At 39.3% G+C, this 12,254-nt stretch overlaps 1 protein-coding gene across 23 annotated transcripts in view; it reads left to right on the forward strand.

Annotated features, from left to right (window-relative positions):
- The window catches only part of EIF4G3 (eukaryotic translation initiation factor 4 gamma 3), a 362,883-nt gene that overhangs the window by 164,407 nt on the left and 186,222 nt on the right, over window positions 1-12,254 (forward strand). Inside the window, exon 1 of one of the 23 annotated variants that reach the window (XM_033433184.2) lies at window positions 5,190-5,345. The exons of the other annotated variants lie outside the window; for them this stretch is intronic. The gene's annotated coding sequence lies outside the window, so the exon portion shown is untranslated. Of the gene's footprint in view, window positions 1-5,189; window positions 5,346-12,254 lie in introns of those variants that run through there. 23 annotated transcript variants of the gene reach the window in all.

Below are 12,254 nucleotides of genomic sequence, written 5' to 3' on the forward strand. Positions count from 1 at the left end.
TCACTCTGTATGACAGACTCTAGGTCTATCCACCTCATTACAAATAGCTCAATTTCGTTTCTTTTTATGGCTGAGTAATATTCCATTGTGTATATTTGCCACATCTTCTTTATCGATTCATCCGATGATGGACACTTAGGTTGCTTCCATCTCCTGGCTATTGTAAATAGAGCTGCAATGAACATTTTGGTACATGACTCTTTTTGAATTATGGTTTTCTCAGGGTATATGCCCAGTAGTGGGATTGCTGGGTCATATGGTAGTTCTATTTGTAGTTTTTTAAGGAACCTCCATACTGTTCTCCATAGTGGCTGTCCCAGTTCACATTCCCACCAGCAGTGCAAGAGTGTTCCCTTTTCTCCACACCCTCTCCAGCATTTATTCTTTCTAGATTTTTTGATGATGGCCATTCTGACTGGTGTGAGATGATATCTCATTGTAGTTTTGATTTGCATTTCTCTAATGATTAATGATGTTGAGCATTCTTTCATGTGTTTGTTGGCAGTCTGTATATATTCTTTGGAGAAGTGTCTATGTAGGTCTTCTGCCCATTTTTGGATTGGGTTGTTTCTTTTTTTGTTATTGAGCTGTATGAGCTGCTTATAAATTTTGGAGATTAATCCATTGTCAGTTGCTTTATTTGCAAATATTTTCTCCCATACTGAGGGTTGTCTTTTGGTCTTGTTTATGGTTTCCTTTGCTGTGCAAAAGCTTTGAAGTTTCATTAGGTCCCGTTTGTTTATTTTTGTTTTTATTTCCATTTCTCTAGGAGGTGGGTCAAAAAGGATCTTGCTGTGATTTATGTCATAGAGTGTTCTGCCTATGATTTCCTCTAAGAGGTTGATAGTGTCTGGCCTTACATTTAGGTCTTTAATCCATTTTGAGTTTATTTTTGGGTATGGTGTTAGGGAGTGTTCTGATTTCATACTTTAACATGTAGCTGTCCAGTTTTCCCAGCACCACTTATTGAGGAGGCTGTCTTTTCTCCACTGTATATTCTTGCCTCCCTTATCAAAGATAAGGTGAACATATGTGCATGGGTTTATCTCTGGGCTTTCTATCCTGTTCCATTAATCTATATTTCTGTTTTTGTGCCAGTACATTACTGTCTTGATTACTGTAGCTTTCTAGTATAGTCTGAAGTCAGGGAGCCTGATTCCTCCAGCTCCGTTTTTCGTTCTCAAGATTGCTTTGGCTATTCAGAGTCTTCTGTGTTTCCATACAAATTGTGAAATTTTTTGTTCTGGTTCTGTGAAAAATGCCAGTGGTAGTTTGATAGGGATTGCATTGAATCTGTAAATTGCTTTGGGTAGTAGAGTCATTTTCACAATGTTGATTCTTCCAATCCAAGAACATGGTATATCTCTCCATCTGTTTGTATCATCTTTAATTTCTCTCATCAGTGTCTTATAATTTTCTGCATACAGGTCTTTTGTCTCCTTAGGTAGGTTTATTCCTAGATATTTTATTCTTTTTGTTGCAATGGTAAATGGGAGTGTTTTCTTAATTTCACTTTCATATTTTTCATCACTAGTGTATAAGAATGCCAGAGATTTCTGTGCATTAATTTTGTATCCTGCTACTTTACCTAATTCATTGATTAGCTCTAGTAGTTTTCTGGTAGCATCTTTAGGATTCTCTATGTGTGGTGTCATGTCATCTGCAAACAGTGACAGCTTTACTTCTTTTCTGATTTGGATTCCTTTTATTTATTTTTCTTCTCTGATTGCTGTGGCTAAAACTTGCAAAACTATGTTGAATAAGAGTGGTGAGAGTGGGCAACCTTGTCTTGTTCCTGGTCTTAGTGGGAATGGTTTCAGTTTTTCACCATTGAGGACGATGTTGGCTGTGGATTTGTCATATATGGCTTTTATTATGTTGAGAAAAGTTCCCTCTATGCCTACTTTCTGCAGGGTTTTTATCATAAATGGGTGTTGAATTTTGTCGAAAGCTTTCTCTGCATCTATTGAGATGATCATATGGTTTTTCTCCTTCAGTTTGTTAATATGATGTATCACGTTGAATGATTTGCGTGTATTGAAGAATCCTTGCATTCCTGGAATAAACCCCACTTGATCATGGTGTATGATCCTTTTAATATGTTGTTGGATTCTGTTTGCTAGTATTTTGTTGAGGATTTTTGCATCTATGTTCATCAGTGATATTGGCCTGTAGTTTTCTTTCTTTGTGACATCTTTGTCTGGTTTTGGTATCAGGGTGATGGTGGCCTCGTAGAATGAGTTTGGGAGTGTTCCTCCCTCTGCTATATTTTGGAAGAGTTTGAGAAGGATAGGTGTTAGGTCTTCTCTAAGTGTTTGATAGAATTCGCCTGTGAAGCCATCTGGTCCTGGGCTTTTGTTTGTTGGAAGATTTTTAATCACAGTTTCAGTTTCACTGCTTGTGATTGATCTGTTCATATTTTCCATTTCTTCCTGGTTCAGTCTCGGCAGGTTGTGCATTTCTAAGAATTTGTCCATTTCTTCCAGGTTATCCATTTTATTGGCATAGAGTTGCTTGTAGTAATCTCTCATGATCCTTTGTATTTCTGCAGTGTCAATTGTTACTTCTCCTTTTTCATTTCTAATTCAATTGATTTTTTTTTTTTTTTTTTGCGGTACGCGGGCCTCTCACCACTGTGGCCTCTTCCGTGGTGGAGTACAGGCTCTGGACGTGCAGGCCCAGCGACCATGGCTCACAGGCCCAGCTGCTCCGTGGCATGTGGTATCCTCCTGGACCGGGGAACGAACCTGCGTCCCCTGCATGGGCAGGCGGACTCTCAACCACTGCGCCACCAGGGAAGCCCCTAATTCTATTGATTTGAGTCTTCTCCCTTTTTTTCTTGATGAGTCTGGCTAATGGTTTATCAATTTTGTTTGTCTTCTCAAAGAACCAGCTTTTAGTTTTATTGATCTTTGCTATCGTTTCCTTCGTTTCTTTTTCATTTATTTCTGATCTGATCTTTCTGATTTCTTTCCTTCTGCTCACTTTGGGTTTTTTTGGTTCTTCTTTCTCTAATTGCTTTAGGTGCAAGGTTAGGTTGTTTATTTGAGATGTTTCCTGTTTCTTAAGGTAGGATTGTATTGCTATAAACTTCCCCCTTAGAAGTGCTTTTGCTGCATCCCATAGGTTTTGGATCGTCGTGTGTTCATAGTCATTTATCTCTAGGTATTTTTTGATTTCCTCTTTGATTTCTTTAGTGATCTCTTGGTTATTTAGTAACGTATTGTTTAGCCTCCATGTGTTTGTGTTTTTTACCTTTTTTTCCCTGTAATTCATTTCTAATTTTGTAGTGTTGTGGTCAGAAAATATGCTTGATATGATTTCAGTTTTCTTAAATTTACTGAGGCTTGATGTGTGACCCAAGATGTGATCTATCCTGGAGAATGTTCCATGTGCACTTGAGAAGAAAGTGTAATCTGCTGTTTTTGGATGGAATGTCCTATAAATATCAATTAAATCTACCTGAGCTATTGTGTCATTTAAAGCTTCTGTTTATTTACTTTCATTTTAGATGATTTGTCCATTGGTGTAAGTGAGGTGTTAAAGTCCCCCACTATTATTGTGTTTTCTGTCGATTTCCTTTTTTATAGCTGTTAGCAGTTGCCTCATGTATTTAGCTGCTCCTATGTTGGGTGCATATATATTTATTATTGTTATATCTTCTTCTTGGATTGATCCCTTGATCATTATGTAGTGTCCTTTGTTGTCTCTTGTAACATTCTTTAATTTAAAGTCTATTTTATCTGATATGAGTATTGCTACTCCAGCTTTCTTGTGATTTCCATTTGAATGGAATATCTCTTTCCATCCCCTCACTTTCAGTCTGTATGTGTCTCTTGGTCTTAAGTGGGTCTCTTGTAGACAGCATATATATGGGTCTTGTTTTTGTATCCATTCAGCAAGCCTGTGTCTTTTGGTTGGAGCATTTAATCCATTCACTTTTAAGGTCATTATGGATATGTATGTTCCTGTTACCATTTTCTTAATTGTTTTGGGTTAGTTTTTGTAGGTCCTTTTCTTCTCTTGTGTTTCCCACTTAGAGAAGTTCCTTTAGCATTTGTCGTGGAGCTGGTTTGGTGGTGCTGAGTTCTCTTAGCTTTTGCTTGTCTGTAAAGCTTTTGATTTCTCCATCGAATCTGAATGAGATCCTTGCCAGGTAGAGTAATCTTGGTAGTAGGTTCTTCCCTTTCATCACTTTAAGTATATCATGCCACTCCCTTCTGGCTTGTAGAGTTTCTGCTGAGAAATCAAATGTTAACCTTATGGGAGTTCCCTTGTATGTAATTTGTCATTTTTCCCTTGCTGCTTTCAATAATTTTTCTTTTTCTCTAATTTTTGCCAATTTGATTACTATGTGTCTTGGCGTGTTTCTCCTTGGGTTTATCCTGCCTGGGACTCTCTGTGCTCCTTGAACTTGGGTGGCTATTTCCTTTCCCATGTTAGGGAAGTTTTCAACTATAATCTCTTCAAATATTTTCTCGGGTCCTTTCTCTCTCTCTTCTCCTTCTGGGACCCCTATAATGCGAATGTTGTTGCATTTAATGTTGTCCCAGAGCTCTCTTAGGCTGTCTTCATTTCTTTTCATTCCTTTTTCTTTATTCCACGGCAGTGAATTCCACCATATTCTGTCTTCTAGGTCACTTATCCATTCTTCCTGCCTCAGTTATTCTGCTACTGATTCCTTCTAGTGTAGTTTTCATTTCAGTTGTTGTATTGTTCATCTCTGTCCTTTAATTCTTTTAGGTCTTTGTTAAACGTTTCTTACATCTTCTCGATCTTTGCCTCCATTCTTTTTCTGAGGTTCTGGATCATCTTCACTATCATTATTCTGAATTCTTTTTGTGGAAGGTTGCCTATCTCCACTTCATTGAGCTGTTTTTCTGGGGTTTTATCTTGTTCCTTCAACTGGTACATAGCCCTCTGCCTTTTCATCTTGTCTATCTTTCTGTGAATGTGGGTGTTTTCCACAGGCTGCAGGACTGTAGTTCTTGCTTCTGCTGTCTATCCTCTGGTGTATGACGCTGTCTAAGAGGCTTGTGTAAGTTTCCTGTTGGGAGGGACTGGTGTTTGGTAGAGCTGTCTGTTGCTCTGGTGGGTAGAGCTCAGTAAAACTTTAATCCGCTTGACTGTTGAGGGTGGGGCTGGGTTCCCTCCCTGTTGGTTGTTTGGCCTGAGGCAACCCAACACTGGAGCTTACCTGGACTGTTTGGTGGGGCTAATGACAGACTCTGAGATGGCTCACTCCAAGGAGTACTTCCCAGAGCTTCTGCTGCCAGTGTTCTTGTCTCCACGGTGAGCCACAGCCACCCCCCCCGCCTCTGCAGGAGACCGTCCAACACTAGCAGGTAGGTCTGGTTCAGTCTCCCCTGGGGTCACTGCTCCATCCCCTGGGTCCCGATGCGCACGCTACTTTGTGTGTGCCCTCCAAGAGTGGAGTCTCTGTTTCCCCCAGTCCTGTTGAAGTCCTGCAATCAAATCCCGCTAGGCTTCAAAGTCTGATTCTCTAGGAATTCCTCCTCCTGTTGCTGGACCCCCAGGTTGGGAAGCCTGACGTGGGGCTCAGAATCTTCACTCCAGTGGGTGGACTTCTGTAGTATAAGTGTTCTCCAGTCTGTGAGTCACCCACCCAGCAGTTATGGGATTTGATTTTACTGTGATTGCGTGCCTCCTACCTTCTCATTGTGGCTTCTCCTTTGTGTTTGGATGTGGAGTATCTTTTTTGGTGAGTTCCAGTGTCTTCCTGTCGATGATTGTCCAGCAGCTAGTTGTGATTCTGGCGTTCTCACAAGAGGGAGTGAGAGGGGCTTCCCTGGTGGCGCAGTGGTTGAGAGTTCGCCTGCCGGTGCAGGGGAGACGGGTTCGCGCACCGGTCCGGGAGGATCCCACATGCCGCGGAGCGGCTGTGCCTGTGAGCCATGGCCACTGAGCCTGCGCGTCTGGAGCCTGTTCTCCACAACGGGAGAGGCTACAACAGTGAGAGGCCCTTGTACCGCCAACAAAACAAAACAAAAACAAAAAAGAGGGAATGAGAGCACATCCTTCTACTCCGCCATCTTGGTTCCTCTCTCCTGGGATAAGCACGTATTGGTTTTTTGATCGGGTCCCTTATGTTCCTTAGTCTCTGTTTAGTTTTTTTTTTTTTTTTTGCGGCACGCAGGCCTCTCACTGTTGTGGCCTCTCCCGTTGCAGAGCACAGGCTCCGGATGCGCAGGCTCAGCGGCCATGGCTCATGGGCCCAGCCGCTCCGCGGCATGTGGGATCCTCCCAGACCAGGGCATGAACCCGTATCCCCTGTATCAGCAGGCGGACTCTCAAACACTGCGCCACCAGGGAAGCCCTGTTTACTTTTTTATTATTATTTTTTTGATTTTCTTCTTGAACTTGATAAATTCAAAGGTTTTGTCCTCAAGGTCACCATTTTTTTTTCCTGCCTCTTTGAATCTGCTGTTGAACCTTTCAAGTAAATTTTTAAAATTCAGTTATTATATTTTTCTAGTCCAGAAATTGTTTGCTTGTTTTTACAATTTCTATTTCTTTGTTGATATTCTCATTTTCTTTATATATTGTTTTTCTAGTTTCCTTTTCTGTGCATACATCTTCCCCGGGCTTGTGTGTTTGGTTTCCCCCCAATTCTACTGTATATGTGGCTCCTTTTAAATGTTGTTATTGCCCAGTCTTACCCTGACTTCTTCTCAAGGCCTTAAATGTTCTGTTGTGTTCTCCTGCCTGTAGTCTCTTGCCCCAGGTGCCTGCAGGTCTGAAGCCTTCCTGCAGCTCGCATGTAGTTCAGCAGGTGCCACTCCTTTCAGGGACCCAATCTTATATCCAAACTATGTCACTCTTCCCATCATTGGTCTGAGTCAGGTGAGACAGAAACCAACCCCTCAGCCCCCAGACAAGCCAGAATGTTACAAACAAGTTCAGCCTTTTTCTTTCTGTTCTGAAGGAGGAACTGGGAATTGTGTGTCTTCCTCCAGATTGTGCCATGCCAGGTAGGGGTTGGGGCAAGGACAGGCAAAAACACCACTACATTTCCTGTTCTTTTGAATGTGGTTATGTAGAGCTCAGGAAGACAGTTTTTGAAAGATTGAAGGTTCCTGGAAGCAGTGCGGATGGAAATTATTTTAGGTTCACAGTAAACCACATTAATGTGGAAATTTGGGAGAGTGAAAACAAACTGTCGCTCAGCCATCAGGAATAGAAAGTTTTGAGGAAAAACTTAAGGATAGGGAAACAAAGTGAATGTTTAATATTTTAATAGCAATAAGTAAAGGAAGATCCCTTTCAGCTCTAGTATTAATCTAGGTCAGTGTTCTCAAAACTTTTAGATTCAGGGCTTCTTTGTACTCTTAAATAAAAATATTTGGGGTTCTCAATATTTTATCTTATATATGTTAATATTTACTGTATTAGAAATTAAAACTGAGGAATTTAAAAATATTGTTTTAAAATAAATTTAAACCTATTTTTGTAAACCTGATAATACATTTTTTTGAAAAAATATTTTCTGAAACAAAAAAAATTGATGAGAAGAATTGTATTATTCAAAGCTTTGCAAATCTTTTAATATCTGGCTTAATAGAAGTTAGCTGGAATCTTATATCTGCTTCTGCACTTGACCTGTTACAGTGTTATTTCAGTTGAAGTATATGAGGAAAATACAGTCTTACCCAGGGATGTAACTGGGAAAGGGAGGCATATTTTATACAGCCTCTTCAGAAAGTTGTGGTTATTATTTGATACTATACCAAACTGAAAAAGTGGTAGTTTCTTAAACGTTAGTTGCAGTATGGAATCTGACTCCATATTAGTGAACTTTTGGTACTCTGTTACATTAAAATCTATTGGTCTGTCTTGTACTTGAATTAATTATATACTCTGTATATCATCGTGCGTGGGTCATTGGTAAAATATTGCTTGACTGAGTTATGTGGATCTTTCACGTACTGTTTTATTATACAGTATAAAAAAATCACATTCTTTCTGGAAAGTCTACATGTTGGGAATATGCCAAGCTCATGGTGATAGTTACACATTTTCTAAAAGTTGAATTTTCATTTGAAAGCTTGAATTTTATCATTGGTGACAAATACTTTCAATTTTCCTCGATAAGTTCACTTTGTTCATTTTCAATAAAATGCCGTGTACCAAGGTCTGCATAAGCTTAGTTTGTCTCTTATTTATTCTTTCAAGTAACATGGTGTTACATGGAGAAAGCACCTAGTTCAGCTTGTTACTTAAACAGTCTTATAAATGCTTTTTCTTGATATAACCTGCTAACCCCAATATACTGCAGAAGTGTTTCAGTTGTTTTCTCTCATTTGGTCACACAGTATATTAAAAAGACATGTTCTAAAGCTTCCTTACTTCGTGATGTCATTTTTATGACATCTCTATATGATCAGATTACAGAGATGGAGAATAGGTTAGTGGTTCCTAAAGGTTAGATGCATAAGAGGTGAAGGTAGAAAAGAGGAAGGAAAGAAGGTGCCTATGGCTTTTATAGGGTAGTGCAAAGGATCTCCGTGAAGAACCTTTTCTGTATTGTGACTGTAGCAGTGGTGACAGGAACCTATAAATGTGATAAAATTGCCCAGAACTAAATATACACGAAAATGTGTGTGCACGTAGAACTGGAGAAATCTGAATAAGTTTGCTGGATCATATCAATGTTATTTTTCAAGGTTTGGTATTGTACTATACTTACATAAGATTTTACCATTAAGGAAAACTAGATGAAGAGCATATGGAAACTCTTTGTATTATGTTTTAAACTCCACGTGACTCTATAATTATCTCAGAATAAAAATTAATGATTTTTACTGTCACATAAATGACATACTTAAGTACTCGCTCTTTTTTTTTTTTTGTGAGCGCATGGTGAGAGTGTGGGAGTGAAAAATACAAGGACTGCCATTGGTTTGGTTTTTACTAAGGCACCAGTAGTTTTACCCTTCTTGTTTTTCTGTCATTAGTGCAAATGTCAGCACATCATCTTGGCATTAATATTGTGAGACTGTTTTCTCTCCCAGGCCTTCTCATCACTAGGGCTCTGCAGTCCACATTCTGAGAATCAGTGCCATAAAGTTTTAGTCTTTAGTTAGCTGAGGAAAACAAGTACATTTGGCGCTCTGTATCTGCGGGTTCTGAACCTGCGCATATGGAGGGCTTGCTGTACTAAAACTGTTTTATATGAGACTTGAGCATCTGTGGGTTTTGGTATCCATGAGGGTCTTGGAAGCAAGCCCCAGAGGGGACAGCAAGGGACAATTGTAATATGCTTAAGACTGCATGTCCAGTTCAGTGATACGTCTCTGCTTCTCTCTCCAGCGTTTTATCGTGGACTCTTGCTTATGGGATGTTACTGTACTTCTGTAAAATTAGAGTTACATTTGTAAAGATATAAAAGGTAGACATGAGAAGAGTAAAATTTTGGAATTAACAGCTTTCTGCATCTGCGCTGTATAGTATGGTAGCAACTAGCCATATCTGGTTATTTAAATTTAAATTCTAAGTGATTAAAATGTGTATAAATAAAATTTAAATTGGACCAGTGGTTGTACAGTTTCAGTTTTGCAAGATGAAAAAGTTCATCACAGAAATTTTTATTTACACTGGTTGTGTATCTCTCAGGAAGACAATTGTAAGAGGTTGAAGGTGCTTCGAAGCATTGTGGATGCCAATATGGTCAAAGTGCTGGTCTAGACTTTAAGGTATTATCTTTACTTCTCTGGCCAGATTTAGATGTCAAACATTTATCTGATAGAAGAGTTTCTCACTATTTATATCCTCTAATAGCTAGTTAGTAAGAATGAAGGAACACATTTACGCATGTATATACAAATATAGTTATAGAGAAAAATATTAAAATTGAGAACTTTTATAAATTTATAGTAATAGTCTATTTTAAAAAAATATTTGGTGTATCCATAGGTACTGTTTTTATTTAGATTTTAAAAGTAGGGCTTCCCTGGTGGCGCAGTGGTTAAGAATCTGCCTGCCAATGCAGGGGACAGGGGTTCGAGCCCTGGTCCGGGAAGATCCCACATGCCGTGGACCAGCTAAGCCCGTGCGCCACAACTACTTAACCTGCGCTCTAGAGCCCACGAGCGACAACTACTGAAGCCCGCACGCCTAGAGCCTGTCCGTGCTCCGCAACAAGAGAAGCCACCGCAATGAGAAGCCCGCGCACTTCAACAAAGAGTAGCCCCTGCTCGCTTCAACTAGAGAAAGCCTGCGCGCAGCAACAAAGACCCAACGCAGCCAAAAATAAATAAATAAAATTAATTTATAAAAAAAAAAGTAATTCCCAGCTCTAAGATGACAAAAATAGATTTGCCTCTGGTACCTTTAAAGTGTCATGTTTTACATTCCAACATTTTTAATCAATCTGGAATTTTTTGGTATCATCAGTTGAGCGTATATATCCTCCTTCCCCCTAGATGATTATCTAGTCATCCCAACACAATTTATTAAGTAATTTTGGTATTTCTCTAGTGACTTGAGATACTACCAACACTTTGTACATATATGTGCTTATTTCAGCATTCTCTCTCAATATCATTCTTTCCATGTCATTAAATGCTCCTCTGTATCTTTTTTTAATGACTACAAAGGATTATACTGTATGGCTGAGTAAATACTACGTATATCTATTATCTATCTCTTTATTGATTAAATTGTGGATTTCTTGAAGCTTAAAACACCAGTAAACATATATTATTGGCCTCATTTAGGCACATAACCCACAGCATAGTGTCTTTGTGTTACATTTCCATAAATATTGTTGATTTAGTTTCCATTGTGATTTATGAGACGATATTTCAGTTGTTTTCCGAAATATTTAAAAGTTCGCAAAATACAGACCTCCTACTGGATTTTCTGGTTTGCTTTACTATTTTCTATCACATGAAGGGAAGTTGAAGGAAAGGGAAACTATCACAGAGTTTATCTTCAATGAGTTTTTATTATAAAAGTAATTAATTCTTATGAAAAAGGAAAAATACATATAGGCATACCACGGCAATATTGTGGATTTGGTTCCAGAACACTACAATAAAGCGAATATAGCAGTGATGCAATTCACACAAATTTTTTGGTTTCCCAGTGCATATAAGAGTTATGTTAACACTATACTGTAGTGCATAAAGTGTGCGATAGCATTATGTCTAAGAAAATCAATGTACGTACCTTAATTAAAAAACACAGTGGACCCTTGAACAACTTGGGAGATTGGTTCCAGGGCCCACCACACATACCAAAATCCATGGATGTTTAAGTCCCATAGTTGGCACTTTGTATCCCTGGTTCCACGTCTGCAGATTCAACCAACCACAGATTGTGTAGTACTGTAGTATTTATTTATTTCCGCTAGTTTTACTGAGGTGTAATTGACAAACAGTGCTGTATCAGTAGGGTGTACAGCATAATGATTTGATGTACATACATCATGAAGCACTGTAGTATTTATTGAAAAGTATACGCATGTAACTGGACCCACACAGATCGAACCCCTGTTTTTTGAGGGTCACCTGTACTTTATTGTTAAAAATGCTAACCATCATCTGAGCCTTCAGCAAGTCATAATCTTTTTGCTGCTGGAGGGTCTCGCCTCGATGTTGATGCTGCTGACTGACCAGGGTCGTGGCTGCTGAAGGCTGGGGTGGCCGTGGCAATGTCTTAAAATAAAATAACATTGAAGTCTGCCGCATCAACTGACTCTTCTTTTCACGAACGACTTCCCTGTAGCAAGCGAGGCTGTTTGACAGCATTTTACCCACAGCAGAACGTCTTTCAAAACTGAAGTCAGTCCTCTCAAAACCTGCCACTGCTTTATCAGCTCTGTTGTCATTTCAGTAGTCTTCACAGATCTTCACCAGGATTAGAGTCCATCTCAAGAAACCCTTTCTTTGCTCATCCATAAGAAGCAATTCCTCATCTGTCACAGAGTTTTATTATGAGATTGCAGCGATTCAGTCACATCTTCAGGCTCCACTTCTAATTCTAGTTCTCTTACTGTTTCTACCACATCTACAGTGACTCCTCCATTGAAGTCTGGAACCCCGCGGGGGGTTGGAATCAACTTCTTCCAAACTCCTGTTACTGTTGACATGTTGAGCTCTTCTCATGAATCACGAATGTTCTTCATGACATCCAGAATGGTGAATCCTTTCCAGAAGGTTTTCAATTTACTTTGCCCAGATCCATCAGAGGAATCACTATCTATGGCAGCTAAATAGTCTTACGAAATGTAT

The sequence above is a fragment of the Orcinus orca genome, chromosome 1 (genome assembly GCF_937001465.1).
Source record: "Orcinus orca chromosome 1, mOrcOrc1.1, whole genome shotgun sequence".
In the NCBI taxonomy this organism is placed as follows: Eukaryota; Metazoa; Chordata; class Mammalia; order Artiodactyla; family Delphinidae; genus Orcinus; species Orcinus orca.